The sequence below is a fragment of the Equus quagga genome, chromosome 7, assembly GCF_021613505.1.
Source record: "Equus quagga isolate Etosha38 chromosome 7, UCLA_HA_Equagga_1.0, whole genome shotgun sequence".
Classification (NCBI taxonomy): domain Eukaryota; kingdom Metazoa; phylum Chordata; class Mammalia; order Perissodactyla; family Equidae; genus Equus; species Equus quagga.
In genome coordinates this window covers 98,967,144-98,980,495 of record NC_060273.1, presented here as the reverse complement: position 1 = coordinate 98,980,495, position 13,352 = coordinate 98,967,144, and the positions used below count along the sequence as shown (strand labels likewise).

The following is a 13,352-nucleotide window of genomic DNA, read 5'->3' as shown; positions in this document are numbered from 1 at the left end:
AGGGCATCTTACTTTTTCTAGACCAGTGCAGAATGACTGTTTTTATTTATATTTTATTATTTTGCTTATTTTATCCTCACCAAATAAGGGAGCAAATCAAGCCCTTTTTGGAGCACTGTTGCATCTTTGTGTCCTGGTCTCTTCATTGCTCACAACTGACTTGATTTTTACTCTGGGGTTGTACTCAAGTCCAGACAACTTTGGGCTGAACAGCACTGCACAATGCTTGAGGTGACAATTTAGAATCCAAAAAAACCTGGGTTCAAAGTCAATTCCATCATGAAGACAAGATAGGAGATTTAGGGTTCCATGACCTCTCCTAACCTTTCTAAATCGGAGGAAAATAATAATAATATAACAAACTCATTGGGCAGCTGTGAAGGTCAAATAAGCAAATGTATGTAAAAGAATTAGCTCAGCATCTGGCACATGGTGCTCCATAAATAGTAACTATGATTATCACTAATGCTATTACTTGGCCTGGTTTCTATCTCAGCATTGTCACTGCCTCACTAGTCCATGGAGGGGAGCCCCCCTTGTGAAATGATCAAGGTGGATGGTTATTGTGTAGCATGCCAGGAGCCACAGAACAGGGCTCCCATGTGTCTCACAAGGCAAGAAAGTCCTAGGCTGGGACATCAGCGTATCAGCCCCTATAGCCCAAGCCCAGGTATTTTCTGTTTAGACAAATCATGCAACAGATATTTCCCGCAGGAAGGCCATGCCATCAATAAACAGAGGGCCTTTTGAAGTGGAACAGTAGGCTCAGAGCTTCCAAATACCCCAGCGTGAAGCCAACTGCTGGGTAGCAGCCTTCCCCTGTGTTCACGGGGGCCCCCAGTCCTGCTTTTTATCTGACCTGTCTCTCCTCCTTCCCCAGCCCAGCCTCCTCCCCCTTCATCCCTGTGCTGAAATTCCCCAACCTTGCTTCCTCCCCAGGCACAAGGGCAGAAGCACCTTTCAAAGCTAATCGCAATCTTTCTACTCGTGTGTCTTTGTATTGTTTTCAAACCCTTTTACTTCCTTACGTATTTTGACCTTATGAAAACCTGCTGAGCCATGCAGGGCTGATCTTATTACCCTCACTTCACACATATAAAGATATAGTGTCCCAGAGAGGCGAGTGACTTGGCCAAAGGTGAGACAGTGTTGGTGGCAGAGTTGGGCCCCCCTTGGTTTTAGGTCTCCCCTGGTACACATTTTCATTACACTACGATGCTGACCAAAAGCCGGTTTTCCCCATCAAGCCCCACGCTGGACAGCAGCCCGTTCCAATGCCTGCATTGTCAGGATGATGAATTCTATTGGCTCTCCCTGCCTGGGTCTGAACATGCTGTTCCCATACCGCGTTTGGCCAAAATATCTTTCTGAGCTCGACCAGTTCTGTGGTGATGAGAGCACAGCAGAGGCCCCTGTGCTTACCCTAAATGGACTCTTCGCCTTGTGAGTTATGTAAAGGCTCGGGAATTCTCAGAGGAAAATCCTTAAAGCACAAGAGCTGGGAAGGACCTGAGGGATGACCCAGACCAGCTTCTCATTGCACTAATGAAGAAGTCAAGGCAGAGAGCTTGAGAGATGTGGACCAAGACCCCACACTGGTTGGCCAGTGGCCAAAGGAGGCCTGGACCCCAGGTCTCCTGACTCCCTGTGCACTGCTCTTTCACCTCAGACCAAGGCTGTTTCTTGGACTCCTAATCCTCTTCTGAAGTCTTGAGATTTTCAGTTGCTTTTTAAAAGGGCAAAAAAAACAGAAAAAAACAAACCAAAAAAAGAAAGCAAGGTCATAAACCCAAATATGGAAAACAAATATAAGCTGTTTTTTTCTATTTCAAGATCCCGCTGTTTCTTTATTCATTACGCTCAATGCAAAGAAAATTAAAAATGTCAACTAAGGTAAACAATATTTTATATATAAAGCACTACACCTTTAAACATTCTGTGGTATTTTTATTTAAACGTATCTGAGCTCTAATTCCTAAACAATGAGATTTCCTTTTTCAAATGAGACCAAATGTCTGAATGAGTAGCATAAACACCATGCTCAGAATGTTTTGGAATTCTCCTTAGAATCGATGGCACAGTCTTTCTTTTGCATGTCTTCAGTGAAACGATCGTCTGTCTTGGTGAAATGGGATGCTTAGTGCCTTCTCTAGCAAAGGCCACAAAAAAGACTCCATTGTTCTTCTTCATCTCTCTGCTGTGGTGATTCGGAGAATGTTGACCATTTATGCAAACCTGAGTATTCTTCCAGCTGTGAGAAAGTCAATCTGTCTTGGAAAAATCTGTTGTACCTCATATGGAGAGAGACTCAGAGCTGTGCTTGCTCTCATTAAGGGAGCAAATCAGTCTCCCTTTAAGATCCGATAAATAGTTCCAGTGAGGTTTGAAGGGAAGTCCCTTTCCTTCCTCCTCCTAATCTGGACTGCTTGCTGATGCCAAAATTTTCTCTTAAAAATGGTTGCATATAGAAGGGGAAGGCGGAGACTCAGTAAGGAGGGAGATTACCAAAGTCATGACGCCTTTCATTCTGCAATGAAAGATTTTTTAAAAATTAAAGGTAAACACACGGTTGAGTAACCTAGTTCAGGGAGAGAGTCAGCCTTCAAACAAATTGTGTAAATGACCCATTTTCAAAGCCTCCCTTGTTTGGATGGTGTGGAAGGCTAGAGAAATCAGGAAGTGTGAAATACATCAAGAGAAGGAAGGATGTCCATGGAGGGTGCAGGAAGAGCCCTTCAGGGCTCTTTTTCTACCAGCTTAACCAGGACAAAGTGTAATAACGCCAGCAGAGCAGGGTTTATCACATAACTCATGAAACTTCAGCTCAGCTTTCCTCAACTGCACAGGCTCCTTCTGATGCTCTCCAGCTGATTTTATGTTTATGAGTTTGTTTTCTTTTTCTTAAAAAAGGCTCCCTGGATTAAATAAATTTCAGTCCTACAAAATCTGGATGAGCCCCTGAGTGTGCCAAGTAGAGATTCCGAGTTACAGAGTCACATGTATAGGCCAGTCTGATGTGGATCCTGAAAGAAGGCTTAGGGCAGCTACTTTTACTTGGGTGCAAGAAGGACCAGATCTCTATTTTCTATGAATCAACTGGATCTTCATTTGGAAGTCCCACTCTGCTGGGCTGTTAGACACACAGATGCATACACACATAGACACACACTAGCCTAAGGAAGGCTGCCCTATCCATGCTTGAGGCACAGGAATTGCTTCCAGGACCGAGACCCCCAGAGCATGTGTCCCCATCTCCTCAGGCACATCATTCAACATCACTTCCTTGGGCTCCCGAACCATAGGAGGGTCACATTCTCTTCTCTAGAGACCCACATATGTCTGTCCTCTTCCTCTCCGCTATGCGGCTTCCTCTAAGACACTCACCTCTGCTCTTTCTCATTCTTTTACAATGGTTTCTTAGCCTGCTCTACCCATAGTATGATGATTAACAAACCAAATGTTAGCTTTGTCTTCCCGTGGTGTAGAAGGCCCTGGTCAGCAAACTCCCCCAAGAAGAGAGGGGACTTTACATCAGGTCCTTGTAGTGCAGACAAAAAAGGGAGAGGGGAAAGAAAACAGTGTATTTCCATATTCAAAAAGAATGTTTCTGTAAGCCCACATGTCATCACCTGTAGCTGATCCTGCTTCCTCATGTCTCCAGTCACTGGGAGAAAAGACTGTTATAACCCAGAAGAGAAAGACCTTTCTGAATTTAGATGGGGCATAGAAGATACTGCCAAGGAAGACTATAGGTTGCCTGTAAAGGAGAACTCAGTTCTAGGCTTGATCCCAGGGCCAGCAAAAAACTCCCAGGGAGTACCAGCACTTTACATGGTTGGCCCAGCTATAAACCAGGTTTGTTTTCCAGCTTCATACTTAGTGAGTCCATATTTACAAAAGTGCTGCCACTATCATCTCAAGGGAATGTTATTACTGTGTTCCTGTGGCCTTATTTTGATTGTTTGCTTATTGTTTTTCTACTCCAGATTAATTAGAAGGTCTCTTATCAGGTGGTTTGCAGCCTGGTGTAGAAGAGTATACGGCTGTACAAAAATAGCCACACAGCCCCTCCTGATGTCCAGAACTGACCAAGGAAACCCTGACCTGCTCTTGTTCCCTTGGTCAGCGGAACTGCCCCTGTCCCAAAGTTGGGAGAGGTGGCCCCATGAGTATTTACGCAGCTGGGTGTGCAGGGTTGGTTCGCCAGACTGTTCATAGTCCACTATAAAGAAAGGTGTGCTCTCTGTGTGCACCGGGGCAGGACTCTGCTGTTTCTGTTTGCTCATTTGTTTTTGGTGCACAACTTCATGACTCACATGAATCCATTTCATGTTAATAGAACAAGCAAGTGTGTAATGAGGTCTTGTGCTCAAAGACGTGATTAGAATCAGTTTCAGGGATGAATCAGATCTTTGGGGAAGACCGAGCCTCTCTTGGGTTCTTCCTAAGGGCTCTGTCAACTCCGTGATACAGAGCTAGCTGAGTGTCTGCACTCCTGAGGATTTATAGCTTCCGGATCAGGTTTGTGGGCCAGAAACGCACCAGAACAACACTCTTGCTACTGATGTTTTAAATTCCCCTAATATTACCCAGCTTAGCGCTAAGCACACACGAGGAATTGAATAAATAGTCCTCAGCTGATTCCAGCTCTCTATATCGAGCTTGTAGCTAGCATACCTGAGAAGAGAAATCCCTCCTGAACTGACTTGCCAATTCTGGACATCGTTTCAAGCCTGCTTGAGCTTTCTATCTGTATCACTGTTTCGTATCTCAGGAACCCACTGGTGCCTGACTATATTTAATCGTCTGACATTTTCAAGCCTTTAGCAACAGCACCACCAAGTTTACTCAGGATGTTTACCATCAGTTACTCATCATAACACTCCTGTAGGGCAGGTGGCTGTTAGCACTGGCATTTTATGGGCCAAGAAAACATACTTCTGATGATACACAGAGAATCTGAGGCAGAACCATGCTCGGAATTCTGGATACTCGGGGCTGTACATGACCCAAGACAAAGACCCAAAACACTACTGAGTTAGGTGGATTTTCATCATTTTATGATTGACCGATTATTCAAAGCACTACCTTCTCTAGAAAGCCTTTGTCAACCACTGCACTCCACAGTGACTCTCTTTCCCAGAGCACCCCTCTCCAACCACCTCCCAAACTCCTAACACACATTTTATTTGTTCGTCTTTAATCACATCCTCTTTATAGGATCAATCTTTTTCAATAGATTACATTACCTTCCCTCTGGAATATTACCTCCATCAGGATACCCTTGTTTATATTCCTCTACCACTTCTCACTCTGTGCTTATTCTCACATAGGGCTGAGAAGACACGACCCTGTGGCCACCACTAGCCTGAATGCTGCTAATTGAGGACAATAAATTGATATAAAAGTGAACCAGGACGTGCTTCTCAGCTTGACCCCAAAAGGACACATAGAGAACCCCTCCCAGGGACTGCCTCCTTGGTGATCTCCTCTGACTCAAGTAGGTAACAGCCACTATCTCCCTACAGCCCTTACAGAAGTCTTTCTGGGCAGATACCATCTGTGAACTGCCCTCTTGGCCTCGAAAGTTCGTGCAGAAACAGACTTCTGAGCTAACCTTGAAACGTGCATCTACAGATTGTCAGATTGCCCAGGGGAACTGGACAGCCAAGACAGGGCTGAGTAACAGCCTGCCTCCAGTGTTCAAACCAACAAGCTCAAGAGTAAATCCACCTGTCTACACAGCAAGCTTCCCATTTAACCTGATCATACAGAGAAAACCAAAAGCACGTTAACTTAAAAAAAAAAAGGAAAAATATTCAATATAAAACATTTGGGAAATGAAGAAAAGTACAAAAAGTTATAGAATTATCCATTATCTCACCACCCAGAGATAAACATCATTAACATGTTGGTGTATTTCTTTCTGGTCTTCTTTTTTCCTGTGTAAAAATATTTTTTTCAGGTGAATGAAATTATAGTTTTATTACTTGATTTTTTCACTTTACAGTTGCATTTCATTTAGCATTTTTCACGTTATTAAAAGTTCCAAAAGCATGATGTTAATGGCATCATAATATTTCCAATCACAGAGGTACTCTGTTCACATGTCATGTTAATGTTGCTGAAGGGTGTGACTGGGAAAGCTTCCCAAATCATTCCAGTTAAGTCTTTTTTTAGGAAATAGTCAAATAGACCCTCTTCCTGTTGGACAAAGTAAATACAATTTCTCATGACCAGCCTATGCTTTTCACCTATATAAAAATGGCTAGTGTGGCTAACTCTGTTGAGGCCCCACCCCTTATTCTCCTTGACCTACTCACCTGAAGCAAGGGTAAACCTTTCCTTGCTGACAACTTCTAAAGTACCTAGCCATCTCCTTCCCTGCCTGAAGGTTTTCTTCAGGATTCAAAGCCCTTAGCGGCAATCCTTCACCAATGAAGGGTGAGTTGGTGGATAAATACCCCAACTTGTTTGACCCTCCCTAGGAAAGTCCTGAGCCTCATTCTACTCAGTTCCTGGCAGGCTCCCAGGAGGACTGAGCCATAGTTACCCGCAGTGGTAATCCACTTATTACTGGCTTTCCTCTCTTCCCTTTCTAACTCTTCCCACTCCTTCAGGGATGTTTTTTGGGATCCACTTTGGAACAACTAGCTAAACTCAGCCTTGCCTCCAGATCTGCTTGGAGAACCCAAACAAAAACCCACCTAAAAACTTACCTAAGAAAGAACGTAGAGGGGGGAAATTCAACATTTCACAATTGGCCAATAAATTACTACTATTAATCATGCACTGTCCATGGAAAATTCAGGTTTGCATCACTAATGTAAAGACTGTCTGAAACCTCCTTCCTTTCTGAAATATCTTGACTCCCTTCCAGCCCCTTTGAAATTTCTCTCTATGATTTTGAGTGTAAATAGAATTCCAGTCCCATTTCTTCAGTGGTCATTCTCTAGAACACACATATTATTTGTCTTTAGGGCTGTTTCTAAACAGCCCTGTCACCTTTAGTGGTTGTTCTGTGAAGAATCTGGAGACATAGTAATTTGAAATGTCAGTGGATTTAAACAGACTGAAGCGTCTGCTAAATCCAACCAATAGGTTACTAGGCTTTGTTTATACAGCTGTGGCTTGATATAACCCTGCAGCAGCAGTGGAGGACCACATAAATAACTTACGGAGGAGTGCCTGAGGCCAATTCATGAAGCAAGAGATGTTTTAAATAAATTTGAAAGCCAGAGTCTTTGAAACCACAAACTGTTTACAAAAGAATCGAGATTCCTCTTTCTGCATAAAATAATGCAACCTTTGGCTTGCTTCTCGAACATTCTCTACTAAGAAGTGTTTTGTAGGCCAATGATTAAGGAGTCTATGGCCCTTCCCTGCTCCCCCTCTCTTTGGACCCTCATTTTCCACACTAGTATACCTTTTTCTTCTTCAGTTCTTGCTTTCATGCTACTTGGCATTTAGAGGCAGATTAAAATCTTTAGAGGCAATATTATGGTACATCTCCCATTTCCCACTGACACATAATTAAAAATTAACACAATTCTAAATCACAAAATGAGTAGAAGATAACAAAGTTCTAATATTTCTTATGATGAATATTTTGATGCTTTTTTTAAAATATCAAATATATTTCAAAAATACTTCTTGTCTTTTTTGGTATCCTAAGCACAGCCTGAGTTTGCCTATTCAGTAACCCCATCAGGGACACATCTGTGATTATGGATCAGTTTGCTGTATAGAATTATGAACTGAGAAGCTAGCTGAACTTCCAAGTCACATATTCAACTATACCTCATTTATATGCAAATAGCCAAAGAATTAAAGGCTGCCCCAAAGTTGACTCTCTGGTTAGTATTCAGACAGGTGGGGAATTTATTTTACAGAAAAGTGGCAAGTCTCATCAAGAATGGCTATTGTGATGCCAGAGTCCCATCGAACAAGGGTGTTACCAGTGAAAATCAAATTAACTTACATAGCACCAAACAAATATCCCCAGCAGTTTCTCATCACCTCCTGAAAACAAATTGACCTTAAAATAGCCACTAAAAAGGTGTGGCAGCACAGCCAATTTATTAGCACTCATGCTGGCCAAAAACCTCAGCTAGGTTTGACGTCCAGAAGATGAATGAGAGCAGACTGTCCAAACAACTGAAGTGGTCTGAGATAAAGTTCCACGTGTTAGGGCTCTTTTAGTTGACAAGGAGAAAAACCCAACTCAAACTAGCTCAAGAGAAAAAGAGAGGTGGGGAGGTTACGGTTTATGTACCTGGGAAGACCTGGGTCTTCAGGAAAGTCCAGGGAACTTCAGGCAAGGCTGAATCCAGGGGCTCAAACAGTGCCATCGGAGCAATGCTCTCTCTCCTCCCTCAGCTGTGCTTGTGGGGAAAGTTGGAGTCCAGAATGGAGCCTCTTCTGCAGAGCTCCACTAAGTCTTGGGCTGTCCCTGTTTGGTTCAGCTTGCGTCATGTGCCCATTCCTTAGTCTCAGGCTATTTTGGCCAAGGCTGGGGTTTATGCCCAGCCATTAATCTAGAGGTAGGGCTGGCCACATACATGTGAGCTAAGAAGGTTGAAAGAGGTGGCTCCCCAAGGGATACTGGGCAAGCAAGAAAAGATGTCCACCGTGATGTCTTATCCCTCATTTATGTCATATGTTGATTGAAAGCAGCAACCATGTCATGCATCTTTCATGCTTAAAGCAGCTAGCATAGATCCTTATTTCTAGCAGGTGCTCATCACCACTTGTTGATCAACTGGTTGACTAGGGCAAAATAATAAAAAACCAGGGGGTTTCCTCTGCGCAAAGACCATGCATGGAAGTCTGTGAAGACAAAGGACCTCACCAAAGAGCAGAACTTACACAGGACTTTAATTAGTCTTTGTCAACACCTGCCTATCTTAGCAAGCATTTTAACTTCTAATGGGAAGCCCAAAGATGGATAGGCTGAGAGACTGGACTCCATGCAGATCTAGAGACCCAACAACCCAGAATAACATTTTTGAATGGAGAGCTTGTGGCTGGCCCTGTATATAGACATGGTGGGTAGCTACTTATACAATATTTTGACAACTTCACAAGTACTTTTAAGTCCCTAATTTCTCTCCAGCCAATCAGCCAAAGCCTGTGTGGTAGAGTATTACAGAAAAAACATTGGGATGGGTTCTAGTCACCACTCTGCTATTAATAAGATGTGTGATTTTGAGCAAATCACTTGGTCTCTCTGAACGTCAGTTGCTCTATCTATAAAGCAAGGAATTAGTTCTTTTCAAGCTCTTGCTTTCTAGAACCCATAACTTCCTGAGCTCTGTAACAGAGCAACAGCTCCCAACCTGGACTGCACATTAGAAATAGTTTGAAAGCTTTAAAAATAACCCCGATGCCTAGGCCACAACGCAGACCAATTAAACAAGAGTTTCTGGTAATAGGACCCAGGAATCAATACATATTTTAGGTCTCCCAGGTGATTCCGATTTGCAGCCAAAGTTGAGAAACACTATCCTATTTCATTCTGCAGTCTTCTAGAAGAGCAAGCTAAACAGGGTGAAAAATGAGCCCTGGCAAAGTATACCTCCCAGAGACCCCATGTGCAGCCAATGTGGCCCCGCAGCTAGTGGCATCTGCTATGAGCATTTCACTCACTGCATTGGAAATTATTGTCTTTTATTGATGCTCCTAGTGCCATCTGGCACTCAGCATATTCCAGGGCAAGTTTCCAGAATTAGAGCATTATTATTTTTGGTGTTGAATTCTTAGTACAAATGGCTTACCTAAAACCATTTCAGCCAAAGGATATTTTTCACTATTAAGAGAAGAGAAAACTTCAAGGTACTCCATGTGTTGCATAATGAACAAGGAAATGAGAGGCCACCAAGTGATGGTTTAATCATTTCCCTCCTCTTATGTAATAACACATATTTTTGTTCAATCACATGAATCATTGAGTTCGCTTTAACATCAGAATGCATTGAAAAGCAGGGGGAAATATATCCTTGGCAATTAGCTGCTTTTTAAAAGAAAAAAATCATCATCAGTTGAGCTTTCTATGGCTCAATAATACTCACCAGCATTTATGTCACTTTCAATGATAGGTTGGTCTGTTTCACTGAACCCTTTTTCTTAGGGAAAAACACTGCTATACAATTTTGATTCACATCCATACCTCCTGCCACAGGATCTCATGCTCCATGCAGCCTGCCTCCTACGTACAAGGGCTTACTTTCCACCTTTGTTGTTCGTTCCTTCTTGTCTCTGCTTTGTGGGCCCTTATGCCCTTTCAAAGTAGCAAGACAGAAATAACTTGGGTTGAAGTTTCAGGAAGTTACCTTGTCTTCATGAAATTCCATTCATTTAAAGACGTCTAAAAATACATCTGACAGGATTAAAAGACATGACATAAATGAGATCAATGAAAAAGTGAGCCCTCTTCACTCCCCACTTTTTCCCTAAGCATTAAATCAAGGAAACATTGCAGCGATTAAATGAAAACAAAGGCCTTGGTTAACCAAAGTTAGCATCATTTATTTCCTTCAGAGAGGCTCAAACTCATGGCATCTATTTTCCGCTTTGTGCAGGATGTCCCTGGGTATAAAAAGGGGCTGTGCTTATTTTATGTGGCTTCAAACCCAGTATTTCCTACACTTCAGTATAGACTGCACTTCTTTGGAAATGCTCAAAGCCTACCTCTTCTACAGAATTCTTCCTATAGGGATTTCTCATAATAAAGTGGAGTTTGGCTTCTCGTAATTAATCACATTATCTGATAACACCAGACTCCATTCCCACATGGCAACCCTTGTTTAGGGTTGAGTAAAAGTCAACCCTTTTAGAAGGAGCTTGGGCCCCTAATTCACCATTGTCCTGCCACTCCTACTTCCCTCACTTCAGTTACCACTTCTTCTCTGGGGTCTTATACCTAGGAAACTCTCCACTGCTTTCAGGTTCCCTGAACCCCTCTGGAAGTTTTAAAGAGCTTGCATTAGTCAGGGTTTTCCATAGAAACAGAACCCCACAGGATAGATGAGGATATGTATATATGTAGATATCCTATATCTTTACATGTATACATACACATATACGGGAGAGAGAGAGATTTATTTTAAAAACTTGGCTCATGCGATTGTGGGGACTGTCAAGTCAAAAATTTGTAGAGCAGGCTGGCAGGCTGGCAATTCAAGTAAGAATTGATCTTGCAGTCTTGAGTCCAAAGTCTGGAAAGTCAGGCAAGGGTTCTATGTTACAGTCTGGGGACAGAATTTCTTCTTTTTGGGGAAACCTCAGTCTTTGCTCTTAAGACCTTCAACTGACTGGATGACGCCCACTCACACTACAGAGGGTAATCTACTTAAAGTCTACCGACTGTAAATGTTAACCACATCTCTAAGGAATACCTTCACAGCAACATCTAGACTAGTGATTGACCAAACAATTGGGCACCATAGCCTAGACAAGCTAACACATAAAATTAACCATCACAGAGCTGCAGAGAGCAGGACGCCTTTCTCAGGAAACACAATTTTAACGTACCTCTCACTTCCCCTACGACCCTCCTCCTCCCTCAGCCAGGAGCTCTTTATCTCATCACAAAACCAGAGAGCCTTGTATTCCTCCAAAGGTATTGATGATACCCTGAGAAATACTTGCCTGCAGCACCCCTTCCCTGAGGCCATAAATACTGCAAGGCTGAGCTGTCTGAGTGAGGGAAGGCCGGGGTCCAAGGACATACAGGAAACCCCACCCTCAAGTAGTATTTCAGGACTCACCTGCTGCTGTGACATTCCATCTATGTTCATCAGTGCTGTTTCAGCTGAGCCCTCTCTATTCTTTTCCTACCCAAATGATAGAAAGAGTTTCCTTCACGGCTTGTTGCTAATTCTTCATCACCCACTGACTCCAACTCTTTTGCATCTTGACTTCCACTCTCCACCCCAAACTAACCGAAGCTGCTCATTGGTGATTTCTTGATGACTCATTAATTACCAGAGTCTCTTGAGTTGTCCACGCTTTCTCTGGCCTTCAGCTGAATTGAGGGCTGTTACTGCAACTTCCTTTTTAGCTTTTTTTTCTGATCCTCTATTTTGCAGAAGAATCTTTTTTATTGGATATCCTAACTCAGTATTCCTCAAAGTTTTCCTTCAGCTAGGTTCTCTTCTCCACCACCACCCTCTTAACAATCTTATCTACCCTCAAACTTCATCATCTTGATTAAGAATCCTCCAAAACGGGGGCTGGACCCGTGGCCGAGTGGTTAAGTCTGTGCGCTCCGCTGCAGGCGGCCCAGTGTTTCGTTGGTTCGAATCCTGGGCACCGACATGGCACTGCTCATCAAACCACGCTGAGGCAGCGTCCCACATGCTACAACTAGAAGGATCCACAACGAAGAATATACAACTATGTACTGGGGGGCTTTGGGGAGAAAAAGGAAAAAATAAAATCTTTAAAAAAAAAGAATCCTCCAAAACGTCTATCTCTAGCTCCAACCTTTCTCTAAAGCTCTAGACTAATATTTTTTCCCCATATTCAGGATCTCTCCACCTAGCTGTTCCTCTGGTACCTAAAACTCAATATGTCAAAAGGCATTGTTTATCTCCTTGCCAAAAACTAGCGTGTGTGTGTGAGTGTGCGTGTATTCCTGGTACTGAACTCTATGAGTATTTTCGAAGTACTTAGGTTTCAATTCTAGGAGTATTTTCTGACCATTGCCTTGCCCTGGCCCCCACACCCACCTCATTTCCAAGCACTATTTATTCCACTGATACATTGTCTCATGGTCTCTCACACTGTCCCCTCCTGTTATATTCTCACTGCCACCACCCTGGCGAAGGCCTCCTCATCGCTCATCTCCTCTCTTGCAACAGCCTCTTCCCTGCTCTCACTCCCCCAGCAAATGAGCCTCCTGACATTCCTGAGGGCACTGGGGTCTCTCATTCTCCACTCTTTTGCTCAGGTTCTTTCCTCCGTACCTTTGCTCAGGTGATTTCCTGTGCAATCGCCTTTCAGGAAGTCACTCTTGAATCCACGGACTTTGCTCTGCCATTTTGGCATTTTACCAGATTGCCTTTTAGCAATTTGTACACCTCTAATTTTCCATTACGACCTTAATTTGTCTCGGAAGCCCTGGAGAGGTAGAGAGTTCACAATCTGAAAGGGCAAATAAGCTACATCCACCAACATAAAGTGTTGCTCATAGAAGGTGCTTCATAGATATTTGTGGGAGGAAGGATTACCCGTTAATCTTGCTTCCTCTTCAGAATTTAAACTGGGGGTGAGGACTCTGCCTTATAATCTTCTATCCACTCTCCCACCCCAAGCCCAGAATAGTGTGGGACACATAGATCTCAATAAAC

At 43.1% G+C, this 13,352-nt stretch overlaps 1 long non-coding RNA gene across 1 annotated transcript; it reads right to left on the bottom strand.

Annotated features, from left to right (window-relative positions):
- Window positions 1-1,949: 1,949 nt before the first annotated feature.
- LOC124241686 (uncharacterized) lies at window positions 1,950-12,218 on the bottom strand. Its single transcript, XR_006889294.1, has 3 exons — window positions 11,769-12,218; window positions 10,071-10,378; window positions 1,950-2,527 (listed from the first exon to the last, which is right to left on the bottom strand). It is a non-coding gene; the product is annotated as an uncharacterized LOC124241686 (long non-coding RNA).
- Between the last annotated feature and the right edge of the window lie 1,134 nt (window positions 12,219-13,352).